Source organism: Rhipicephalus sanguineus, chromosome 3, assembly GCF_013339695.2.
Source record: "Rhipicephalus sanguineus isolate Rsan-2018 chromosome 3, BIME_Rsan_1.4, whole genome shotgun sequence".
Classification (NCBI taxonomy): domain Eukaryota; kingdom Metazoa; phylum Arthropoda; class Arachnida; order Ixodida; family Ixodidae; genus Rhipicephalus; species Rhipicephalus sanguineus.
This window is the reverse complement of record NC_051178.1, coordinates 227,058,164-227,066,499: the sequence shown is the minus strand read 5'-3', so window position 1 is coordinate 227,066,499 and position 8,336 is coordinate 227,058,164.

The following is an 8,336-nucleotide window of genomic DNA, read 5'->3' as shown; positions in this document are numbered from 1 at the left end:
AAGCTTTAATAAACACAGGGCTCGTACATCTGAGACAAATTCTACGGTATTCAATGACCTTTCTCGAGTGTGCGGAGCGGCATCGCGTATGCCGCCAAACAAGGAGCAAAAATGACCAAGGCGTTTGTGTCAAAATATGAAGCAAGGGCGTTATTTCCACTTCATAATGAGGAATTCAATTAACATGCTTCATTGTAACACAGCCGTATAGTGCAGTATGGGTCTTAGAACAAGCTACACCCGTGCGAGTGGGTGTAATAGATGAAACCGCCCTCGAAAAGGTAGCAGTTACAGGGAGAAGCCAAATGAACCTTCTTCCTGTCAGTCCCCTTGGGGCACTACAGACACCTGGTCCCTTTGGCGCACCCCAGAATGAATTTTCCCGCTGTAGTTGCCCTTCCCAAGAAGGGAAATATTGGTGCCACTTCTTATACCTGCACTTATGCAGTTGATAAAATAAGGTGCCATCGTCTTAAATGGGCTGCATAACACCAGTGTATGTGTTTGAAATCAACTGGAACACACAAGGTACGGTCTGGTCGTTCTCCTGTTAAGGAGATAGTTCAGAAATGTGCAATCCCTCGATGAGAAAGTGGATTGATAAAGTTTCAAAATTCCAGCATTGCCCACACCATTGTGCCTGTTGTCGACTTTCTTAGTAGGGTAAACACTGCCATCACACAGCTGTAGCTGATACACGAGCAGGGTTATCAATGCTCCGTGACAACTCACGCAACATTATAAGGACTCAGAATGTCGTTTTCCACAGCAGGCCTCCATATTATCTCTTTTCTGGGAAAATACATGAGTGAAGTAGAAAACTGTGCACATTGCTGGAATTATGAAATATTTCCCACTTTCTCAAAAGTAATGGATTGTGGCTCCAACACAAAAAAGTGAGCAATCGGGCCATGACGCGCACGTTGCAGCGCATGCTGAATGCGGTAATATGCAGGAAATGCATGAGAATAGAGACGTTATGACCACGACAGCACTGCAGAAGCATTACCTACATGACAACAGTAGAATCGAATTTTACACGGGCATGTTCAGAGAAATTTAAAGATTATCCCTTTCCCAGCAAAGACAACAGAATCATTGGTAATTGAATATAACGAGTATTTATTTCTTTGAAAAAATATTGACAGAACTTAAAGCTTGTCATATAGCTCAAAAATAAATTTTAAAACAATATTCGATGCACTGATTTCACTGACAAGTACTGGCAGTTTTGTTAAGCTAAAGTTTCAATTGCAAAATATCTCAATTATTAAAACTACTGCAAAAAAGTCAGAAAGTCCTTTGAATATAAAAACTAAGCCAATAACCACAAAGTGGAATGACCTGCGAGAACATGTTCAAATCGGCAGAGACAAAATGGCTTGTATTAAAATGTCACAAGAAAATAAGCAAGAAATTGAAATGAAATACTAGTACCACCATAGTATTCGTTTCTGTATAATGTAAAACAAATAACTACTCGTTACCATATGAAAATATAACTTTATGGCTTAAGCTCGAGTTAATCACAGGTGGCGACATACTTTAGGCAGAAGCTAAGGCCCATTTTCTAGGCTTTCTTGAAAATGTTCAGGAGCTTTACTACTTGCGTCCTCGGAGTCACTACCCACTGGCCAAGAAGGAGCCATTCAACAGCGACGAGAACGTTGAACGCCTTGTGATGGCAGTCGATATTTAACAGCCAATGTGCTGCCATGAGTGCAGCTACTCATTCTTCGGTATTGGACACACTGAAGAGCAGTTCTTTGTCCACATGGAGGAAAAGCTTGCTTGCATAGGGAAGATCGGAGCCATCGTACACAATGCAAGGTGTTATTGGAACGCTCTCTCCCTGCATGATACAAAATAAAAAAAAAAATCATTGTCTGGAAAGCGCTCCGCATACTTCAATTATTTGTTTCAGCAAATAACAGTTTCTGTACCGTGTACTATCGTGAGTAATATGAGCTCGAACATGCGAGCACGTGGAAAATAGCCTTAAAACTGAGATAGGGTGATACGTGGATGGCGCTGCCGAAACTGGAGGGGAGAGGGGGGGGGGGGGGGCGCTGTTCCGCTGACTGTTGGTACTCCCGCCTCGCTAGCGTTGCTGCGAGATGTCGGCTGATTGCATGCCAATGACCGCTAGCAATGATAACAAAATAAATAAATGAGGCGCAGCAAAATCCTCAGCCGACACCACCGAGATACCGATGCGCAAGCATGTCCTGCGCATTGTGGCAGGCTACGTCACAGCCGATATCTCAGCAGCTACCTAGTCTGATGTGGCTGTTCGCGTTGATGGGAATTCATATCACCGCTAGCGGCCACTGACACTCTCTAAGATGCTGTTTCGCATCAACAATATCGAAGCGGGAGGGTCAACAGGTAGTGGAAGCGCGGCGCCCTTTCCGCTTTGTTTCCGACAGCCGCCGCTGCGAATCAGCCGACATAAGGTTCAAGGCTGTTCGCCACGCGCTCGCGTGTTCGAGCTCATATATATTGCTCACGATAGTACCATCCAAATATGAAGCTCATAATACGACCCATATGGAACTGGAGAGAATTAACAGCTTTGCAATTAGCTTGTTTGGGAAAGAGAAAGTACTATTTGACAAATATCATCCGCATTTTTAAAGAAAAAGGAACATTCTTTAGTGGCATGAAGGATTCCTGCACATCGATAAAAAGCATATAAAACGAAACTATGCACAAGGACTTCTCTTCAAAGCTGCAACTTGCAGCCTTGAAGATGATTGGAGAATTTAAAATATCTTATCAATCATTAGGCTTGTCATTTACCAAATAATATCATTGGAGGTGGTCGTACAAACTGCGTTAATGTTTGTACACGTAAAAGTATTTAGCGAAGTTGCAACGCCAAAGCGAGGCGAGGCGCATATCACTCTTGATAACCACAACAAAATAATGAAAGCTAGACATAATGGAAACAAACAGAATAAAATAAATTGTGCTCGAACGCGGGCACTCAGGCGTAGGCACGAAGGGGGCGGGGCGCCCCCCCTCCCCTAGTCAATTCAGACAGAGAGGGTGGGAGGGGGGCGCAAAGTCTGCCCCCATACTTTGACCTTTTAGTCAGGCGGGGGGAGGGGGGCAGCGATTAACCTTCCTACTTCCCTCCCCCCCTGATGGGGAACCCTGCGCACGTCTAAGTGCACACTGATGCTCGAACTAGCGCTTCCACAGTTCAGGTAGTTAAGGCGATTCGGCCACACATAGACATGAAAAATTCATTCGAACACAAGTCAAGTTTAACGAACGGCTCCCCGTGCACGGGTGCCGGCATTATCAGGAAACCTATGTTACGGATGAATTAAAACATCGGTACGAATTTATCGAAACGGAATGTATTAGCACTTAGGCGAGCTTCGCGCGGCGTACCTAAAACGAAGCAACATGCTGCGTTAAAATGACCCACACGCATCAACCCGAGCATCACGGTAGTTTTAGCGCACAAAACGAACACGGACGGAAAAGAACGACGCGGACACCACGTCGTTGATTTCTGTCCCGCTTTTTTTTTTTTTTCTTGTGCGAAAAAAAATGCACTTGAATTACCAACAGGCCGAAGCATACGCGCCTTAGACACGCTTGACGCTTAGAGGTAACAGGCGCCGTCACAATCCAACTATTCTTAAATCAAAATAGTGGTTCATCGAGAGCGGGGCCCCCTTCCAACACCACCGCCGACAGGAGGGCACCGCCACAACTGCGTTCAAATCCCCCTCCGAATCACAGCCGCGCATGCGCACACTGCTTTCAACACCAAACAAAGCAAAGCTTGCCCGCGCCTAATGTCACACAACTTTGCCTTCATCCCGATGAAACAATACACTCACATATGCTCGCTACGTTAACAAATGCTCACCGATCGTCAACCAGTCAAGAAAACCTTAGTTAACGGCATTAGATCGCGCTCTCGGAGTTAACAAAGCGCTGGCCGTAGCAACGTGATAGTGGTACATACCGTTTCAGTTCGAGTGCTCCACGATATGAAGCTGCAGGTCTCCCTTTGAGTATAGTGCATCTTCGTAATAAGCAGCACTGGCAGAAGGTAAAGGACGAACACACAGCGCAGGCACACTTCAAACAATCGAAACACAGACTGCAAAACTCGACCGATCGGGACGCGATGCACAACACAGGCAGAAAACGACTGAATCCGGCGGCGTGTCTGAGCGCGTTGCATAAGTCACGTGGTGATAGAGCTGTTCCGCGCGCTGCGCACGCGCGGCGGCTGTGGTGGCTGCGCCGGCCGAGGAGGTGGCGCCCCGGGCGTTGTTGGGTCGCGTGGGCGCAGCTTTATTTTTGCGGCAGTGTTATGTTTTGTTATGCTTTACGCAGTGTATTCGAATCGCAGTAAGCATTGCGACGACACAGTAAGGGCTGCATGACTACAAGCAGGGCTTAAAGTCTCCCTTCACTGGAGGGGGGGCCCTCACAAAGCGGCAATATGTATGTATATCTATAATCTCACAGAAAAGATCGCCTAGCAGCGATCTTTTCGCCGCTGAACTGATGCTGCTGTGGTCTCAGCGGCTCCGCCACGCGGAGATCGTGGGTTGTTGGAACGCGGTGCGAGCTGTCATAGCGAAGAATAAACGCAGAATTTCTCGATATATCGGTCAAGATCCACTTTCGCGGTAGTATTATCCAGTTTTGGCAAAAATGTGATGGTATTGAACGCATGAAAATGCATTATTTTCAAGGGATGTTGGCAGGAAATAAAAACGAAAACGTATTAGGCTGAAAAACGTATTATGCAGAATCGTGTCACCGAGATTTCACTGTATATGTATGCTATAGATTAAGCGTTAGGAGAGGTGTTTGCGATGATCACAGTGCAGTGAAGCCAACTGTCTCTAAACTGAACAAATGCTTATGAATGCTAAACAAATACATATATTATTCCGAATGCATTTCGGGCATTCATTCAACGTGTCAATCCAATCAAGCAATAAATGAAATTATTTTGGAAACGATTTCTCAAAAATAAATCGGGATGTAAAGGCTTAAATATATGTGAGCTAAAAATAAGTAACATCAGTTGACTCACTGCATTGAGAACCTCAGGCACGGCAATGCTGTATTTTATTTTCATTACCACTTGCCTAATAAAGTAGGCAAAATACATGCGTCTTTGCAATTACAGCAGACTTGTGATGCACAACTAAAAGAATGAAAATTGAGTGGCAAGCTTAGCAGACCAAGGTGAACCATTACTGATTCACGAGCAGGTAGCTTCACACTCAGGTGCCTCGTGAAACAGTATCCTGTGCCAAGACGCTCTGTCGAACAGGGTGGTGACCCGTGGTTTCAGGAGGCGTTGCCCGTGGTGTTCAGTGTCTCAGTTAATTGCATTCAGCAGTACAACGATACCTGTTTACACCTATGGGTCCATTCACTGCGTGAATTGTCCCATAGGTGTAAAATTCAAAGAACACCCATGGGTGTTTAACAGAACATACACCCATTGTACACCCAAAAATAAAAAAGGGTGTGCGAAGGGTGTACAAAGAAGACATTACACCCTTTCGGATAATATTGACAGAAAAAAGGGTGTACGATAGGTGTTTTATCGCAAATACACCTATAAGGGTGTGAAACGGTTTGCAGTGTAGTAGAATTGGCGGGGAACAAAAGCATTAGCGAGTAGCGCGCACATTTTGAACACGTTTCTCCCTGTGTATGGCCAAATATATCAAATAAATATTCTCTAAGCTACACACACCATTATAAGAGTAAGTGATTAACATTAAGCGGCTTAGTTCTACCTGAAAGCGGAAAAGGTGTCTTCCTTACTCTGGCACAACTTATAAAACACGCGATTTGCTTCGGTGTTAGAGAGTGATAATTGAAGTGACCGGAGATTTCTCGGGCTACAACACGCGCTGTATAGCTTAGAAGAACTGAGCGTTGGGCGAGTTGGTATTGCATTACAGATTGCCTTTTGCGCGAAAAACACGAACACGAAGGGAAGAACCACGAGACGAGCGCAGACTAACAACTGAAATGGAATGAGTGTGACGTTAAGCACCGTGACAGATTCGTTGAGTGTGGAAAGGGGGTAGTATATCGTATTCCCCTATCGTGTGGAAAGTGTTATATCGGTCAAATCGGGCGATGTGTGAATAACCGATTAATGTACCACAAGAACTCGTTGAAAGGGCAGCCTTCGTCTAACCTTTGCCTGCATTGTAAGGAATGTGAATGTCGTCCATTACTAAAAGAAACTAAAGTGCTGTCGAGGCTCAATGATAAGACCGCGCGAGAGATTGTGGAGGCATTCTAAATTCACAAATCGGCTGACGTATGTGCGGCAAGGCCTTCGGTGAACTTGCATAAACTCGAGATTGACTATCTAACCGCCAGCCTGTAATAATTACCACGTCTCTTTCTTTTTCTTTTTCTTTATATGTGTGGTTTCTGAAAATAAACCTTCAGTTGTTAGTCTGCGCTCGTCTCGCGGTTCTTCACTTCGTGTTTGTGTTTTTCGCTCAAAATGCAATCTGGGACGTGCTGTATTTTGAAAGCGACCGAAAAGCAAAATTTTCACGGGGCGGGGGGGAGGGGTTAACCCCTCACCCCAGCCCTCTCTTCCCCTGGCTAAGCCAGTGTTGAAAAGAGGCCACAAAGACAGAGATCAACTGTTCAAATGGGGAGGGGGGGGATAGTATGCCCCAGAGTTGAGAAATCAGTTCGAACTGTCTTACGGAGGGTATCCCGTACCTTCCACATTTGAAGCGGATGCTTTACAACTTGATTGTAGCACGTGATTTTGTATGCACCGCAAGAAATATAGAAAGAACCAGCACTATTTTTCCAAAAAACTTAGCAGGGCCGAAGCATGTAGGGATGGGTGTTTCAGCTGCACTAACGTGAAACCTGAGGACTGCCTAACTTTGCCTAACTTTGTTTTACTGCCTAAACTTCGTTTTAGGCCTAAACTGCCTAAAACTCTGTTTTAGGCAGTAACATTTAACTCATAATATGAGTAGTATATACCGGTGTCGAGTAGTGGAATTTACCCAATTTTTATGGCGCACACCCGTTTATGATAGACGGTGACAACGACATGATACGTCGACAAGGCGAGACCTATAGGGTGCTTCACCTCTAATAGCAGAGGCCAAAGCGCGCGTGCTGGTGCGCACGGCAACAGCAGTACATCAAGCATGCTAATGGAGGCGCGCACAAAAACAAGCGCACATACACACGCACATATAATGTGCTACAAGTTGCGTGCGCGGTGATCCGAGCCCGATGCATAGGGCTGCCTGAAATGCAGGCTGAAAGCGCACGTGGAAACCAGTGGGCAGAGCCCAGCACCGTTTGTGTTATGCTCATGTCGTCGACACGTCGTGTTATAGTTGGACTAGGGGATTTATTCATGACGGCGACGACACGACCGCGTAGACGACTACTCACCCCAACCTCAGTGCAAAGGTGAAGGTAACAACAACCACAGTATGCCATCGCAAGAATGGAAGGTGTCGTGGAGGCGAAAAAGGAGGACACCACATAAGAGAAGCCGCGGGCGTGGCGACGACCTGACAGGGACGATGAACGAGGGAAGGGGACAATGAGAAAGAAATATATAGGGGAAGCCGGCTCCTTCCTTTTGTCAAGGTGCCTGCTGTCGCGGCGGCTGCAGGCCGCAATAAAGTGCGTCTTTCATACTCGTTTACCATTGCCTCGGGATCCGCGCTAGGCTCGTAATGTGCAAGAAAGAAGAGGAAGTGAGACAGTCTGAGGATGAGATGTGGATATTAGAAAGAACATAGCTACAAAAAGGGGGAGAAGGAAATAAAATTAGTCGAGCGGTGGTTCGCAGTATGTGGCACTGCAGCGTCACAGAGAAGCCTTCTGAGGAAATAGAGGCAACGAGGAAGTGCGCTTTTGAGAGCACGAACGACGACAGATGCGTGCAAAGTTTGAAGGAGGAGAGAACGATGGAAGGAAAGAAAGAGGGAAACGCTTTCAATGTCCGAGCGCCCTGGCCCCGGCTGACCGGCTGAGGCATCGTCCCTGTCGTTCCTTTTACGAGGTACGACAGGATGAATGCGGAGGAGAATGTGAAGCGAAACAAGCCAGCAAACAAACACATATATATTTGTGGGGCGTACATGTCGGAGCAAAGGCGCGCACAAAAAAAAGAAATGCGGTGGACGCTGTACGGCGCGGCCGCTGTCCACCGCCGCTGTCAGGAAAATAGAAATGACGCTTGCGCGTGAGGTATCTCGACAGCGGCGGCAGGGGTTACAAAAGCCCGCTACTTATGAGGCTGATCTTAAAAGGATTTATACACAAGTACA